The 18,975-nt window shown below is 37.6% G+C and overlaps 1 protein-coding gene across 1 annotated transcript in view; it reads right to left on the bottom strand.

Moving 5' to 3' along the window:
• Positions 1 to 18,294, bottom strand: part of gjc1 (gap junction protein gamma 1) — a 51,484-nt gene extending 33,190 nt beyond the window's left edge. Inside the window, exon 1 of the mRNA XM_007256295.4 lies at positions 17,829 to 18,294. The gene's annotated coding sequence lies outside the window, so the exon portion shown is untranslated. The remainder of the gene's footprint in view (positions 1 to 17,828) is intronic.
• Positions 18,295 to 18,975: the final 681 nt, after the last annotated feature.

Genomic DNA, 18,975 nt, shown 5'->3' with positions numbered 1-18,975 from the left:
TCGTACATAACCTCTGGTTTGCATCAATATTATGTAGTATAAACTAGTCAAGGAAGTTATTATACATTAAGTTTCCTTCTCACAAAAATGGCTCTCTTTTTTCCCCCAAATCCAGCATTATTGAGCTTATATCTAGAACCTGGTACTGAAACATCATCAGAGAGAGACCTGCAATCATTGGTGTATTGTATGATACAAACAAAAAATGTGATGTGTGATAATGCTGTTGGGTGTCCTGTGAAAATGTGAAAAATAAGGATCTTACATTAGTTCAAACTCCACGAAGGACCTTTTCGGTTGCTCCACCATGCTCTGCCTCACTCTACATCCAGCCTAGTGATTTTATATGAGCATAATCTGCAGTGTGAAGAGCTCCCTCTGTTGATTTATTGTAAAGTCATATTGACACATCCATAAAAATACAATTTAAGCTGCATAAAAAAATCAATAAAAGATGCAAAATGTGTTAAGATATCAGAGCATACCAGGTGGTGATGAGGACACACCCCAACTCTTCCCAACCCCAAACCATACCTACAAGAAGCCTCCTACCAACATCCCCTAGTGTAGCAGGTCATACTGAACAGACGGTAGGCTTTGAGCCCAGGAATCAGTCTTCACCTCAATTAGCCTCAGTTGGGTACCCTTCATTTTCCTCTGATCGCTTCTATTTTTACTCAAAGTCCCTCCACCTAGCATGATGTTGATGTTGACAGTCCAAATGAGAGTAAACCAATGAACGGTCCGGGACGTTCATTTAAAGCTCTTGTGTACAGTTTGCTTATGCAAGCATTCAAGCACAGGAAAGCAAATGCCTGCACATGCACTCGAATGAGGGTTGCTAATGAGGGTTTAGCAAATATCTAGCAGTGGTTGTTCTGCTAATAGGCTGAATTAAAAGAATTAAAGTGAAAAAAGCCCCAGGACACACAAAATGCCTCAGTTTATCTCTGCCTCTACCTCTCTCTATCACCCTCTCTTTCTCTCTTTCACTAAATAGGATTACTGTATTGATTGGAGTAATTTGTAAATCTCCTTACAAATTTCTTTGTCTGGTGTCATGCGGCCAAGCCCTGGATGCATGCCTCTTCTTACTGGTTGCACCTACAGTATCTTTTCTTTTTTAGACAGTAAGCTGCAGAAATCACACAGCAAATGAGAGCAGCGACCTCCCGCTCATTTGTGTCTTTCATTCACTAATTAAACGCTCAATTAACTGATTCTCGATTAATTTTACTACAAGCTAGGCAGCCAAGAACAAGAACTGAACATCCTCGCAGGCATTAGAGGCGACGCAAAAACTGCTTGGGCCCCAGAATTGCCATTTTCTCTCTTATGTGCTTATGGCTGTTAGCAAAGCATGCATACTCAACTGAACAGATACAGTCACAAACAGGCTTTTTTATTTTAAGGAAATTGACCATAACTTCATCCACTAATCCGGTCATTAAAAGCAGAGTAATATTCTCAGTGGGCATTCCAAACATTTGTTGTTTGTTTATTAGGTAAATAACCTTACACACCAATGTAACTGATGAGCTACAAAGAAATGATTATGTTGATCTACTATATTGTGAATTTCCATCTGATTAAACTCTAAATTCAAAAATGTTAAATATATTTACACATTAACACAGTAAATAGCAACAGTTATCACTTATTTAGTTTTCTTCTTCCTCCGTTTTTTTCATGTGTTCTGAAAAGCAGAGGGTAAGGATAGAAAAAACAAAAGTGAGAGGAATTAACTGCGAACTTAGTCCAACTCTATTTTTCAGTCCACCATCTTCTTTATTATTTTTTTCACAGTTCTTTGTCCTTATCTGTCATAATATCACTCCTTTGTTCTAATTTTCATTTTTTTGGACAGTGTGTACAGCAGTTGTGTCCCCAAGAGTTCTGCTGAACCTGACACAACAACAGCTTAAGGCATTTGTTGCATCTGCTGAAATTAAAACTGCACAATATTTTTTGTGAGGTGTTAAATGTGTTTTGCGAGACTTTTGCACAGGTATCTATACAAATTTTTGATCATTATGGTGTAAAACTGCAGAGCTGTTCTGTTCGAGTGAGCCGCTCGAGCAGACAGACATATACCGTATTTTTCGCACTATATGGTGCACCGGATTATAAAAAGCACTATCAATAAATGCCTATTTTTATACACAAGGCACACATGATTATAAGGCGCATTATACGACACCAGTCAGGACTGTTCGGCATATTTTCCTTATAATTCAGCAGGTCTTAAGTAAGTTTTAAAGTCAAACGAGCGCTTGATGACTACACAGATTTCTCTCCTGAAAACTGTTTATTTGGGTGAGTAAAGCGCTTCTGTTTATTTACAGTAAGCTATAATTTGCAAATTCCCATTAAGGCTAGCGGTTAGCTAATGATGCTGACAGTGCTACACTGAGGAAACCTTAGTGTTCCGGTAAGCTAGTCCTATACTAGGTAGCCATTTGTCCCAGGTAGCTTGTTTTAACAGAGTAAACACACAGGCTACAGGCTGATAATACTCACCTTTGAACGGCAAAAGAGCTAGCATGGTTTGCAAGAAATGCTAATGTTGCTCCAGCAGTGCTAGCCAGGGTTAGCAGCAGGCTACAGGCTGATAATACTCGCCTCTTAGCTGCAAAAGAGCTAGCATTGTTTGCAAGTAATGCTAATGTTGCTCCAGCAGTGCTAGCCGGGTTTAGCAGCAGGCTACAGGCTGATAATACTCGCCTCTTAGCTGCAAAAGAACTAGCGTGGTTAGTGGATAATGCTAATGCTGCTCCAGCAGTGCTAGCCGGGTTATCAGCAGGCAACAGGCTGATAATATACTCACCTCTGAACATCTAAAGAACTATCATGGTTAGCAGGTAATGCTAATGCTGCTCCAGCAGTGTTAGCCGGGGTTAGCAGCAGGCTGATAATACTCACCTCTGAACGGCTAAAGAACTAGCATGGTTAGCAGGTAATGCTAATGCTTTTCCAGCAGTGTTAGCCGGGGTTTGCAGCAGGCGCACTGGATCATAAGGTGAACTGACTATTTTTTGGAAAATTAAAGGAATTAAAGTGCACCTTATTGTGAGAAAAACACATTAACAGATTATTCTGTGTTTCATTAATTCTGTGGTCCGCCGAACCTCATGTGCCTACCCACACATTCTTCAGCCTTTGTGGTTTAAACTGCAGAGAAACACAGAGTCGTGGACAAACATGGAGACAATGAGTTGAAACGATGCAAAAGCATGCCATAGAGATTCAGTCATAGGTTGCCATATTGTATATAACCCTCAGGAGGGATTGCCAGTTGAATAAAGATCCCTCACTGGTGGGATTGTGACAAAAGTTGTAAGGTATGAAGAGACTCATGTGAAATCATACAGGAGTGAATTTTTTGGGTTTAAAACCAGCTGCAGTACCTACATACTTTTATCTCCCGAGATGTGTGTTTCGTCACACCCCTACTGCTTGCTATTTCTGAACTCTCAGAGCTACAGTCCGACTAGTAAATCCAAACTTGTTTGCATGGAATAAAAAGAAAAGACAAAAATTATTGATACAATTTCATATTGTTATTATGTGTCTGTTTACATAAAATTTGATACAAACAAACTTTTGTCCTTAAACTCATCAACATTTTACATGTTCCAATGCACCACCCAGTAAAATTGTAGAGTTTAATAGCCTCTTTACTCTGATTTGTAATTTCTCTCCCAGGAATGTGCAGTTACAGATATAAACAGAAATAAATAAAAAAAGAAAGAAAGAGCCAGAGGACGATGTTGATGTTCTGAGGAGAGACACGGCAAGTATAGGGGGTAGGGGTTGGGGGGATATTTTAGTCTCCATGGAAACTATGGATTGCCACTGGAGGGATTTTTTTCCAAAATCTGAGCTACTAAGCCTCAAATCTAGGTGTGTGTATGTGTGTGTGTGAGCAAAGAGAGAGGGAGAGTGCACACAGCAATTATATATACGTACTTTACTTCACAAGGGATTAAATGATTCCATCACCTCACTTTCGCTAAATAATAGTCGTCTAGGAATGAAACCAGAGATTAGACTCGAACAATCTCAGTTCCAAGGAGACAATAAATTCTGAGACAATAATACTTCTCCGGAGAGGCACAATTACTTATATGACACTGCAGCCACACACACTGGCACACGCACACACAGAGCTCGGGATAATAGGGCTTTTTCAAAACCCATTTATTATTAGAAATATCAGAGAAAGATTTTGTGTTATTCTCAGCTAGCCGATCTGGAAGCTCCTGCTATTTCTGTATTCTTAGCTTCAGATATCTGCATTCTGAATCCAGCATTTTTATTTGTCTGTTACTGCAAGACAACACTAAACAACTCTTATGCTCTTATACACTATAGAACTTTAACTCTAAAAATGATTTTAACATCTAAAACATTAATTATTGCTCTGCAAAGACGAATTGACAGTCTAAAGGTTTTTGGGAAGAATGTGTAATTTGCATTGAGCATGCTAAAAAGTATTTTTAAATTGTGCAAAAACATTTGTGGCTTTTTAATACACTACCAGATAAAAGTTTGGACACACCCTAAACTAAAAAAAATGCATTGTAGATTAATACTAAAGTCATCCAAACTATGAATAAAAACTATGAAGAACAAGGTGTTAAACAAACCAGAATATGATTTATATATTAAGCACTTTTCACTTAGATGACAGATTTGCACATCTTGGCAGGATTTTCTCAGTCAGATTTATGAGGTAGAGTCACCTGGAATGGTTTTCAGTTAACAGCTGTGCTAAACTCATAAAGAGTTAATAATTTGAATTTCTTAATGTGTTTGGGAGCATCAGCTGTGTTATGAAGAGGTAGAGTTGGTATGACTTTAGTTTCTGTCCATTCTTGTTTTTCCGCTCGTTCTTGGGTTCCGTATCTCCTTATAAAGGCGTTTTTCCCCAGCCGTGTCCCAATTCACTAGCTGGGGCAGTGGTAGTGTATTGGACCGGGACCCTGACGGCACGGGTTCGATCCCGCGTGATCGGGAGATCTACTTGGGTTTACCATCTTTGAAATCGAATGTTCTGCAATTGGGTTCAACAGCCCTCTGGGCTGGAGAGCTACTGGTCTGTAGCACTCCATCCCATTACACTTTATTTTCCTAAACAGTTTTTTTTTTGTGGTCCGCCACATAATGGCTTGAAAAATATCTGGCCCGTGGCCAAACTTAATTGCAGACCCATATTAATTTAGTCCATATTATGGCAAAAACTACTCAACTAAGAAAAGAAAAAAATACTTTAAGAAATGAAGATCAGTGAATTGGATTTTCCAGATCTTCCAGAAAGTATCTTTAAGTGCAGTTGCAAAGACCATCAAAAATGTTATGATGTGTATGTTCATCAGAGTTACCAGCCTCAGAAAGCACAAGTTAACAGCACCCCAGGTGAAAGCCACCTACAGTATTTTGGTTTGTTTAACACTTTTTTAATCAAGTTTACTACATGATTCTAAATAACATCCCTAACTTTTTTACTGGTACTGTATATCTCTCTTAAACTCTTAGATGTCCAGAGAATTGGGTCCAGACTCTATTCAGAGATGCTCCAGCTGAAGATAGCATTTTTGTGTTTACACTTGTTTTGTGTTGTTGAGGCAAGGGGTGGTGCCTGTGTAGCACAGGCAAAAGACTAACTTTGAATTCTCAGGAAAATTACCTGCCCTATTCTCACATAGGGCTGGGTACAGAAATTTGAAACCAAAAAGGCACTGACTGAAATATCTCTGTACTACCTAAATCATGTCGGCTATTAAATAAATAAGTTGTTTGGAATAAGTAACCCGTTTTTATATTTTTGGTTACAATTTACATTTACAAGGTATCGGAAAAAGTATTGTTTGGGTATCGGTATCAAATTCAAAGTATTGTATTGGTATTAAAATTTTTAAAACCAATACCCAGCCCTTCACATGGGCTCATTTGAACCTTGCCCAGATTTTGCACTAGGGATATTTGAGTTCACATTTACAGCTGCTCCGGATGTCCGGTTCTGGGATAATGTGTATGCATGTATGTATGTAAGAAGTTTAGTAGTTATTTTTAAAGTTAAGAGGTTTCTGTTACAAGATAATATATCAAAGAGTTTTACCAGACTACAGCTTTAATAGGCAATGGACAAGATCAGACTTCTCAAGAAACGGAGGGACCCTGTCCCCAGCATAAACTTCACCAATAACTGTAGACTGTTTCCAGGGATTATGACTCCATGCTGTAGTGAAAATCTTGTCGCTGTGAGGCTAGAAAAATATTTACATTGCCTGCTCTGCTCTTCGCTCTGATAGACGACATTTAAACTCTCCAAACTCTGTTTCTGTCTCTGTCTCCCTCCCTCCCTCCCTCACACAGCCGTTATAAATACACTCTCTCTCCGGCGCAGACGCACACGTCTGGAGGGGAGAGCAGTTACATTCCTAACCGAAATCTCCTTCTGACTGTCTAAACATGTTGAGTTAGCACTTGTTTGTCTAAGGGGAAACTTTCTCTCTCTCTCTCTCTCTTTCTTTCTTGCCCTCCCTCATTCTGCCCATCTCTACTTTCTCTCATTATTCATATCTTCCCTGCAGGAGAGAAACAGTGACAAACAAGAACACATTATGAAAAGCATTAGGCTGCCTAAAACAGCAGAAGGGCACAAGAAGCAGCAGAGAGAGCACAGCGGATTAGGACGGAGTGCGACGGGGTAGCGAGAGAGGAGGCAAATGAAGGAGAGTTGACAGAGAGGAGGAGACAGAAGGATGCTGGGTTAGCATTAGCATGCTAGCATCTGTGTCGCCAGCGGGCTCTTCTCCTCGTCTGAAACACATGGTGGTCCTGCGCTCTGATTGGCTCGTCCCTCGTGGCCATGGAAACCCAGCCATGGGTGAATGATACCCCCTTTAGAACGAGACTAAGGGAAAAGGCAAGGGGGAAAGGACGTTTTACAAATTTGGAGAGACAAACTCTCACTCTCACCAACGCTTTTCCCCCTGTGCGACGGAGGACACTTGTCTCGTGTTGTGATGTAACAAGAGTTCTGTCATCATGCTAGTAGCAATATTGCTGACTGAGAGCGAGTGAGAGAGAGAGAGAGAGAGAGAAATAAATAAAGAGCCTATGAAGAATCCAACTGTTTCAATTACTTGGAAACTGCTATGAAACAACTGAAATTTAGTTCAAATTTTCTATCTTTCACTTTCACCGTTCAAATCAGGATTCAGAAAAGTAGGTGTGAAAGGTGTTGTGAACCAAAGTGCAGAACTAAGGACCAAAATTTGGTATGACAAAAAGAAGAAATGTTAGTCTAGATCAACTGAAAAATGGACAGGTACCTACTTTTGTTGGTGAAAATGTGGCTTAGTAATTTTAGTGACAAACTAAATCTAACCAGACCAAATGATTACAATGTCAAAAACGAATTAATCTTGGCTCAGACTCTTGTGCTCTTGGTGACTGGTTCATGCTAAGATTTCGCTTGAAGAAGCCAGGTGTAAACACCCCTCAAAACACATTGTGAGCTGATTAAGATTGGAAAGTAAGTATGTTTCAATTAGTTATTCATGGGGGAAAGCAAAATCTGGTCATACTAGGGACGCATACTAGTGACAAGTGTAAACAGAACCCAGTCCTGAAAAAGCCACATAAAAAGACACAACCAAGGCCCACTGTGATCCAAATGTAATCAAAAATTAAGTATCTGTCTTTTTTAAATGCAGAAGAGGATCTAACAGCATGAAACCCAGGTGCAAACAACCCCAAGACACACTGTGATCGGATTACAATCAAAGGTGGTCAGAGAAGGATTTCATCTGTAATTTAATTTAAGTGTAAAGTAAATTTGTTTTCTGTTTTGGGATACAGTTAAGCGAGCGAGTGAGTTCCCTTAAATGACCTTCATATTGTCATATAGATCCACTTTGGGAATGAATAAACTGTCTAATCTTTCTCCACTACTCTAAAATTTCAAGTTTTTTGAGGCCATCAAAGCCCAAAACAGTTCACACACATTAAGTGGACTGAATATTCTGAAAGGTCAAGAACTATTCAAGTTTCAAACCAATAATCACATCAGTGTTACTGTCACTTTCAGGGTGCTGCAGCAAGGGAGACGCGGAGGTGGGAAAGAGACAGGAAACACCTGGGGACAGGTAACAAGGGGGCGGAGCTACAGATAGTCACGAGGGGAAGATGGCTAGGGCAGACACGGAGCAGCACACAGGGCCATGTGCAGGGGAGCACGTGGGAAAAGAATACAGGCACAGAGGAGAAAGATACCACAGAGACATGGAACGGGACAAGAAAGTGACAGAATTAAAGCCACACTAAAAACACGAGAAGATCTGAATATAGTTTTAACAAAAGATATAGAAACTGACATTATATTTCTGTATTTTTTATATTGCCCCCACTCTCAGCTTCTTTAATTATATTAAATATTTAACACATTGGTTAACAAATAATCCACATTAGATAAAAAGATAAACATTAATAGAATGATCAACAATTAAATTAAAGTACATTTACAGTATGTAGTGCATTTTCATGATGGATGCTGTCACAAATGAAGGTCACAGAAATCTATGCCTAGTTTGTGCAAGCCAAAATCCTTATATCAAAAGGAAGAAGCCTTGATAAGACTTAAGATTCAAGGGAATCCCTTCCCTCTCTGGCTGACCCCGTATAGCGTAAGAGATAACGAGAATGCAGCAGAATAATAGTCATATAAAGTGAGATAATGGCAAATTATGACTAATGTGAGAGTAAACCATGAGTTATGAGAATGAGGGTGAATGTAGGATACATGCTCAGTATTGTAAAAGTAGTCTTCTTCCATCTTCCTCATGCCTTCTTCACTCTGTAGTTCTTTTTAGGCAACTGCTGATGGCATTAAAGATGCTTAATTGAGTGAAACTCTCAGGCTTAATCATGCACACACACTCTTCAGACAGCCATAATGTCTTTATCTCATAGACATAATGAAGATACTAAACCACTGTGATAAATGCAATGATGTGCCAAAAGTTACGGGACAGTATTTAATCTGATCTTGAAGTGTTTCCTTAGGGAATGGCTTGAAAACACTAACACTGTCCTGTAAAAGTTGAGGTGTTATCTTGTGAGAGAGATGAACACTGGACAGCACTCTCATGGCAAGGCAACATAAATTATCGAGTCTAAGCGAGGCCTGACTGTGACTAGGGCTGGGTGTGGAAATTTAATACCAAAAAGGCACAGACCAAATTTTCTCTGTACTACAGAGTACCGAAAGGTCTAAAAAAATTGTGCTTGTTTTTATTTACATTAATTTTACACTGAGCTAAAATCTCTTATGCGCTCATGCTGTCTATCTCTCTCTCTCTCTATCGCTCTCATTTGTGCTGTCTCTCCTTCTCTCTCGTACTCGCTCTATCTCTCAACCACTTGCTCTCACTCTCTTACTCGCACCATCTTCCTCTCTCTCTCTACTCTGAGATATGATAATACAGTGCAAAATGATCTATTCTGCCAGACCTAAACCACACTACACTATTATTATTGCCCAATGATAATTCAAATTATCATGATTTGAATAAATTTGTATGTGATTGATACCACTAATATAATTATTTTTTGCCAAGCAAATGCGATATTCCTTAAAAAGAACTCTTAAAAACTTAAACGCATTGATATGCTTTAGAATAATATTTGTAGTTTAAGCAGCTAAAGTAATGCTTTAGTTTTGTTTTTGTTCTTAATAAAGTGCCATCAAATTGTTCATTGTTTGTTTCAATAAGATCCAAACGTATGGCAGCCTCTCCTGGTGAAAGAATTTCTGTTAAAGAAATTCATTGTGTGAGAATAATTATTGCTTTTTGTATGTTCAAAACAAGGGTATCGGTTCCGAATTCAAGGTACCCTACCCGTATAAAAAAATTAAAACAATACCCAGCCCTTACAGTAAGTGCCAAATAGGGCTGCAACTAATGATTATTTTGGCAGTCGACTAAACTGATGATAGTTTTTTTGATTAGTCGACTAGTCAAAGATTATTTCTGCCATGTCCTCCATCTCTATTTAAATGTCCAGATGTTGTTTAAACATGATAAGTACTGATATTTAGTGAGTAAATATGCAATCTTTTGTGTTTGGGCACTTTTAGAGTTGAGTATAAACTGTGTGAGTGAGACATTTTCCCATCTCCTTATTGTGTTTCTATCCCAAGCACTTTGTGTAATGGGGTACTCTTATAAATTAACGATTAGTCGACAATAAAATGTGTAGTTGACAAATTTAAATAATTGACATTGTCGATTATATCGACTAATCGTTGCAGCCCTAGTGCCAAATGGATAGGACATTTCATTTTCAAAGTTTAAGTGCATACCATGAATATGTCATAGAAAGCATTACCACCCACAGTGGACAGCACAATGGGTGTTACTGATTGTGACCGGTGGCTTCTGACTACAATTGTGCAGGAACAATGTGCAGTGTTCTTTATCTACCCTGAAACATGGACATGGGAAACAAGTCATGGGACCTAAAACTAGCATGTACGGATCAAGTGTAAAGTGTAGGTGAATGTATCATTAGTATTCTTGCCTACGTTTCTCTGACAGGTTTAGTGTACTGTGCTTGCCTGAGCAGGGAACTGAACCCTGGTATGCTGTACAGAGGCTGATATGCCCATCACCACACTGCATCAAGCGCTATTAAGCTCATTACTGAGACTCTGATTCTAAGCCTCTGCAGCCCATGAAAGTGTCTTCTCTCTTATGGTGTGAATTGACCTCTTTATCTGCTTCTATGGTGCATTTATATCTTAATCTATCTCTCCCTCTATATGTCTCTCTCTCTCTTTTTCTCTCTCTCTCGTGTGTCTTCTCTTTCTTTCTCTCTCTCTCTCTGACAGACCCCAGCCTTGTCTGAGCTGATCGAGCATGTGCGCCACACTGTGACACACATCCTGTGTCATCAGAGATCAGCCTCTGTGTGTGTGTATGTGTGTGTGTGCATGTGTGTGTGCAAGTATGTGTGAGTCTGTAAAAGAGAGAGAGGGAATGTGTGTGTGTGTGTGTCTTTTGAGCAAGATGATGTTAGGCAGGCATGGGAAAGAAAGCTGTAAATCAGAGTGGCTTGTGTGTGTGTGTGCGTGTGTGTGTGTGTGTGTATGTGTGTGATTCGGCTATTTCAGTGTGTCCTGGCTCTCAGTCATCCACTCCTGTCACAAACCATTAAAACTGACCAAAGAACTACTCATTCAGCAACTGTAGCTGAATATGTATTCATGCTCCACGGCAAACAATACTGTGTGTGTGTGTGTGTGGGTGTCTGTGATGGGGGTTCACCTCAGTTCTACTCAACAGGAATAAAGTCTCACATGAGACTCCTACCCACTGGGAATGTCACTGAGGATCCATGTACAACAACATCTACAGTGTGTGTGGGTGTGTGTGTGTGTGCATGTGTGGGTGGGTGGGTGTGCGTGTGGGTCAGTTAGGGTGTCTACACACTTGTGTGTTTCTGTATTACAAGAATAACTATTGAGTAGGCTGATGGAGTCCAGACAGTGATGAGAATCATATTTAAATGTACACAAACACTATCCATATTCTACATTCTCTGTCATGTGCAGTTTGCATTTTAACCATACTATACAGTGGAAATTATATATCAACAATGACGGTTACGACGATTGTTAATTTATTGCTTTTCAGGTATAATAAAGGGTATTAAAAGAGTTTATTCTGCTTTTGTTGAAGTAACTGTCTCTACTGTCCAGGAAAGGATTTCTAATAATGACATTTTGCATAAGAAAATTAATCTATTGACTAATTTATTGATGATTCCAAAGACGTTTGTGTGTTTGTGTGTTAAACAAATTAACAGCAATCAAAGCACAGCTTGTTCTACAGAGAAATTTATGCCTGTATCCTAAACCACACACTTCTTTACTTTGAACACATTTGATTTGGGGCAATAGTGTGTGATCTTCTTTATTTTAAGTCAATATTTTTCAAGTCTTTCTCTGTGTAAATTTCACTCACATGTGACTTGAGTAGCACTTTTAATTATACATTTTTATTAGAATAGAACTGTTCAGGTAAATGTATGACTATAGCACAGTTGATATAAATATATGCCTAAAACTGCACTGCTGAGGTAGCTAAACTTGTTACTAGAGTACCACTGCTGAAGTAAATTCATGAATAAAATAGCACTGCTGAGGTATACTGTGTTTTGTTGTCTGCTGGGTTAAGAAAATGTTGTGTTAAATAAATATTTTTAAATAAAATTAGCTGTTTAAATTAGCTGTTTTGTTATTTGTTTATCTCTACTTGAAATATTCATGTAGATAAGTCTAAACCCAACCTCTGAAAATTATTATTTTAAGTGCACATCTGATCTCATGCATCCTTACTTCTGAGGCATATCGCAGATTTGCAATGTGTAGAAATATCACAATATGCCCCTTAATCACTGTGGCCCCAGTCCCAGATGCTTTTATACCTGTGTGTTATTTCTGCAGGGCTTGCTACTGTACAGTAAACAGCACGGCACTGCTCTGTAATTTACTACAAAGCATTGCATCACAGTAGCATGAGCTAATCTTTCTCCGTCAGATGTCTTCTGAATCGGGGTGGTCCAAACTGGTCTTGACCAACTGGAACGGACCGGTCTGTCCTCATTTTGTGTGTATGTGTGTGTGTGTTTATTTGTGTGTGTGTATGTGTACACGTGCGTGTCCGTGTGTGTATTACTGCCTGCCGGACAGAATCTGCCCCTCATGTCTCTTTTCAGGCAGAGCAGCACAATCTCCCTGCCTCTCTTTTGTCCCCTGATTCTGAGGGAAACACTACTGTACGGCTGCTGAGATGGAAAACTGCCTGAGTAAAGAATAAAAAATAAATAAACAGATAAAAAAGACAGGACGGAAAAAGGACAACAAGGCTACAAGGCAATGACTGTGCTCATCCATCAAGAAAACCCATTGTGAATACATGAATACTTATAAATGCACACACACACACTGGTGTGCAGTATGTGTGGAAATAAATGCATAACAGTACCCAGACAGTTGCGCATTTATGCATACATGAACGCAGTGAATAAATACATACTTATCACACACTTACTGCAGAAAAGCGTATCAGCAAATTCAGAATTCAGTAATGCAATGTTTAAACGCTGCCTCGCCGTTCTTATCAATAACTCCTCACACACAAACACACACATATACACACACACACAGACATACACACACGCGCCATAAATGCTATTGATGGAATGCTTCTAAAAGTCCTTGATTAACCTTTAACCTTGCTTGCATACAGATTTCAGAGGCCTTTCATTCCCTTCATTCCAGCACTTGCTGAGCTACAGCCAATATGGGGAAAAAAATGCATGGTACACTCCACAATGTGCAAACATTTGCACTTATTGCTGTCAAAAATGTGCAAATGCGCAAACACAGCTTGTCTAGTCCATGTAGAGAAGTGCTCTCTGGAGCAAATAATCCTTTTGGTACAATGCCAAATGCAGTCGGGGGACGAGGTGGGTTGCTGATCACACACAATTACTAAAACTTTTGCCACTGAATGCAATTAAATCCTTACAGCAATGCCCCAAAATATTATAGCAAGCCCTCCGTAGACAAGTAAGTGTCCTAAAACTTTTGTCTATATTGTGTATGTATAATTTTGGGTGGGTTGTGGAGAAAAAAAGCTTGAGGTGTGAATGAGTTAGATTTCACACCCCAAGTTTTAATGTATTTTTTTTTTCATTTTTCACTTTTTGACATAATGTGAATCTGCCAGTTCTGTGCCTTACATCGTGTCAAAAATCTCAAGTAAAGTTGGCATTTTGTACATACAAGGCTTTTACAGTAACAATACAAACCCTACTTACATCTGGTCATTTAATGTGTCAATTAAGTATCAAGGTTTTTCTGGATAAACCAAGGCAAGCAACATAAAATCAAGTGTAAACACACCCATAAACATAGTCTGCATCGCATTTTACACATGCTACAGCAGTGTAAACACATCCACCTCTCCAAGACACATTCAACAACCGAAACTCCACCAGTAATAACTGCAGCGTCACAAGCGACTTGGTATATTACATCCCACACAGTGATAAGATTTCAGTCTGACTAACCGACATAAATAACATAAACTGTTAGCGCTGATGAACTCAAGGTAACACTTCACACAGCATTAATTATATAATGAATGAATTGAAGAAGAGCAGTGTTAAAAGGGGTTTAAAGAGTGCAGAAAATAAAGCCACTAGATAGATAGTGAAGATCTAATCAACATACTAAAAGTAGCAAATGAAATGGAAAAAGGATAGTAACTGAGGAAATGGTAGAATGATGGTGAATTAATAGCTATGTTGTTATTAATATTGTTGTTATTATTATTATTATTATTAATGTTGTTATTATTATTATTAGTAGCACTATTATTAGTAGTAGTATTAGTAAAAGTAGAAGTAGACTAGCAGTTTCAGTGTTTGTTGCTGTTCATAAAAGTAATAATGATAATAATAATGTTCAGAAATTTTCATAATGAATGAACCAATACAAATACTCCAAAATGACTTAAAATGCAATCAAACCTTTTTACAGCAAAGTTTGTGAAAGTTAAGGTATATTTCCTTCTCCTGTTTGCCATTTTGTAGATATAAGCTTTTGCTTAACAGTGACATTTTAATTTAATAGATATAATTATAAGTAATAATAACATGAATCATAATTAGTATGTGTATGCTAATGTGGAATGTGCTGAACCATTCATTTTAACATTATTATTATTGTTATTATTAGTAATAGTAGTAGTAGTAGTAGTAGTTGTTGTAGTAGTAGTAGAATTAGTAGTAGCACTTGTGTTTTTGTTATTGTTAATAAAATTAATAATAATAATAATAATAATAATAATAAAGTTCAGAAATTTTCTTAATGAATGGACCAATAGAAATGCTCCAAAATTGAATACAATCTTTTTACATCAAAGTTTGTGAAAGTTAAGACTTATTTCCTTCTCCTGTGTGTTTGCCATATTAAAGATAGTAAGGTTTAACAGTGACAAAATTTTAATTGAATAGCTATCGTTATAAGCAGTAATAATATAAATCATAATCAGTATCAGTGTGTGCTTATTATTATTATTGTTATTATTATTATTATTATTAGTAGTAGTAGTAGTAGTAGTAGTAGTATTGTAGTTTATGTTATTGTTGTTTCGTTATTTACATATTTTTTAAATAGAATTACCTGAATATATTAGTGAGTGTCAACACTCTTTCCATAAACAGGTGGTCAGGCAAAATAAGCAATTTAAACATAAATACATTAATAAATAAGTACATACATTAAACAAATAAAAAAAACAACAGTGAAATAAGTGATTTACCATCATATACACGTTAAGCCACCTTCCCTTCCTTTATGTCTTCTTTACTGAAGCTGTTTCAGGCTGAATTCAGTTAAACACTGACAGAAACAAGGTGAGATTTTTTCCCGCCAAATATCCCCAATTTGCGCACGTGCGCCGCTCTGCTCCGTTCTGGAGCGCGTGAACCTTCCACGGGTAGCCTCTACAGCACAGCGAGACGTCACGCAGCGTGGCGCGAAAAACTCATCAGATAGACTAAGAATAGTTACTCAGATTTATCACCACAGACACGTCGACACTGAGGGGCAGTCAGGGACAATTATAAATACGGCAAACCCCTCAGCTCTGAATTAAAGAGACGTTCAGTACAAAAAAATCTAATTCACACAATTTCACTCTTAAACCAAATGCAGCCAAAGACATGTTTATTATGTGAAGCTTGCTACTTTAGGTTTAACTTGAAGCTTCGAGGGTAGTAATACTTGTAGTAATATATATTTTTTAATTATATTTTAATATTTTTTTAAGATTAGATAATAAAAAAATGAAAACATACATTTGTCTAAATATCTACTAAATAAAACATATACATAAAACTATAATATTAGAGGAAACATTGTTCCAATGTATTTATGTATGTGTGTATGTAACCTATATATGTATTGTACTAAGCAGTATCCAGTGATATTGCATATCAAAAAGTAAAAGTAAATAAATAACAAATCAATTGTTAAATATAATACAATTGCACACAGTGAAATTCAATAGATTGTTCTACATTCAGTATAATAAATGGAGGAATGTTGCACATAGCACAACAGTAAAGCAATAATCAGTAATTGGAAAGCTAGCTTATAAATTGCACATAGTAGCCTAAACAGTACAGTAGTTTTATTGCTCATGGGTGGACAGTGTTAAAAAAGTCCATCATTGTTCATTTGTATTACATTGTTTCACTGTTATTGGTGGAAAAAACACCCTTAAACATCCTTTAATTTGATTGAAACATGACTTTACGTGGTTGAAGTAATGTCTGTTGTTGTTTCAATGTTGAAACTTTTAATGATAAAGGGTTGTGCAAACATTAAAATTTTAACACTGAATCAACATAATGTCCTCAACCTTAAAACCTCAGAAAACGGTTGGATAGAGAGATGAAAAAGTGGTTTACCTTTAATTTGCAGTAAATGCTTTTTACTTTGCCACCAATTCTTTACCATTCCTGGAGGATTGTTCATGTTCTATTTGTTTTTGAGATCAAATGTTAAATCACTCAGCTATACTGCAGTGATGTAAGTTTATTGTCAACACTGTTAACCATTTCTAGTGGATTTTTTAGTTTTAGCTACTTGAAGTGTTTTTTAGCCCTTTGTTTGTAGCTGTACAGTATTGATTCTACTTGAAATGCCAGCTGGGTAAATACATTGTAATAATGTATTAATCAGTTTTATTAAAGAAATGTTAATAGTACTAGTTGAATCACTTATCTAACACCATCATTAATTCTCACACTGTGAGATTAAATAGATTGTACTTTGTGCATAATAAATGGGGATAATGAACATTTTAAATAGATAGCTAGGGTTATATATTGCACATAGTAAGTAGTAGGCTACACAGTTAGCTACAGTACTGCACATGGGTGGACGGTGTTAAATGTGTAGCATATACAGCTCTGGAAAAAAATAATGAGTAATTATTTTTAATTATAAATTAAGTTTCTTTCCTTTACCTAATTGAAAACCTCTGAAATATAACAAGATGACGATAGATGATCACAAGCCATCAAACCAAGCTGAACATTCAAAAGCAGTGTGTAAGATTGGTGGAGGAGAACATGCCAAGATGCATGAAAACTGTAATAAAAACCAGGGTTTTGCACCAAATATTGATTTTTGAACTCTTAAAACTTTATGAATATAAACTTGTTTTTATTTTTTATTATTTGAGGTCTGATATTTTTTGTTATTTCAATCATTTCTCATTTTCTGCAAATAAATGCTCTAAATTACAATATTTTTATTTGGAATTTGGGAGAAATGTTGTCTGTAGTTTATAGAATATATTAACAATATTCATTTTACTCAAACATAAACCTATAAATAGCAAAATCAAATAAACTAATTCAGAAAGTGGAGTGGTCTTTTTTTTTTTTTTCTCAGAGCTGTAAGTAAAGAGTAAATATTGTACAGTGTATGTGTTTTTATTAGATTTTGTTTTTATAATAGAGTAGAGTTTTAGTATTTGCTGAACTTCTCCTTTCTGACCTCCAGTAATTAATTATTAAATACAGGTATTACAGGTAAGGTCCTCAGTGTTGAATGTGTTCTTATAGGATTGACTCATGATAATGATTCAGATAACGTTAAATGTAACACATGGTTTTGCTGTGAAAAACACACAAGCAGACAAACAGAGCACACACAACACCCAGGGTCTTACCGCTCTGCGAGTCTGTGAAGATTACTATAGGAAGAAGAGTTGCCCCCCAGCAGCCCGCGGCTCTTGGCTCCCCCGGGTAGTTAACTAACTGCCCCCCGTTCACAGGTTCACGGTACCTCAGAGCAGCTCGCCGAGTCGAAACTCATGCTGGTTCATTAGCGGCGGTTCTTCTCGTGTCCCCCGTTTAGTTTAGAGCGGATTCCGGATCCCTGTCCCTCCGCTCAGAGACAGGAGGCGTCTAAAGGCATGTCTCTCTGATAAACCGAGCAGCTGTGAGGAAACAGCAGCCATTCAGCGAGCCTCGCCGGATCTCCCGCCTATTTTTAATGTATCTCTATAAACTACCATTATTAGCCTAATTCTCCGTCTATCTGAGGTAAAATAGGTGTTTATTTATGTGTTTAGCTCGGGTCCCTCAGCACAGCATCGCTCGCGAGCCGCCTCCGCTCAGCGCACGGCCACGCGACCTTCTGACAGTTTCACTACTAATAACTAGCGGTGGAGCAGCGGCTCGAGCGCGCGACTCGTTCTCAAGAACCGACTCCAGGCGAATCGATTCACTGAAGTCGCTTACCGTTTGTATTTACAACTTTACACCAACTTAGCTTACTCTTAACTTAAAAATAGTTAAGAGATAAAAAACAGTTCGTATTAGGTAACTATAGCATTATTTAACTCACACAAATCCATTGATTCAACAAATAATTCATTTACGTATTGCATTGTTTTTAATGGTGTCTGTTCACTTAGCTAAATATACAGCTCTGAAAAAAATAGAGGCCACTTAAAAATGAGGAGTTTTTTTGATTTTACCAAATTGAAAAACTCTGGAATATAATCAAAAGGAAAATGGATGATCACAACCATCAAACCAAGCTGAACTGCTTGACTTGACTTGAATTGACTTGAATTTTTGCACCAGGAGTGGCATGAAGTTATCCAAAAGCAGTATGTAAGACTGATGGAGGAGAACATGCCAAGATGCATGAAAAATATGATTAAAAACCAGGGTTACTCCACCAAATATTGATTTCTGGACTTTATGAATATGAACTTGTTTTCTTTGCATTATTTGCTATGAATAGCAAAATCAGAAAAACAGATTCAGAAACAGAAGTGGACTTTCCAGAGCTGTATATGATAAAAT

Source organism: Astyanax mexicanus, chromosome 19 (genome assembly GCF_023375975.1).
Source record: "Astyanax mexicanus isolate ESR-SI-001 chromosome 19, AstMex3_surface, whole genome shotgun sequence".
NCBI classification, from domain to species: Eukaryota; Metazoa; Chordata; class Actinopteri; order Characiformes; family Acestrorhamphidae; genus Astyanax; species Astyanax mexicanus.
The sequence above is the reverse complement of the archived record's forward strand: the minus strand, read 5'-3'. Positions and strand labels throughout refer to the sequence as shown.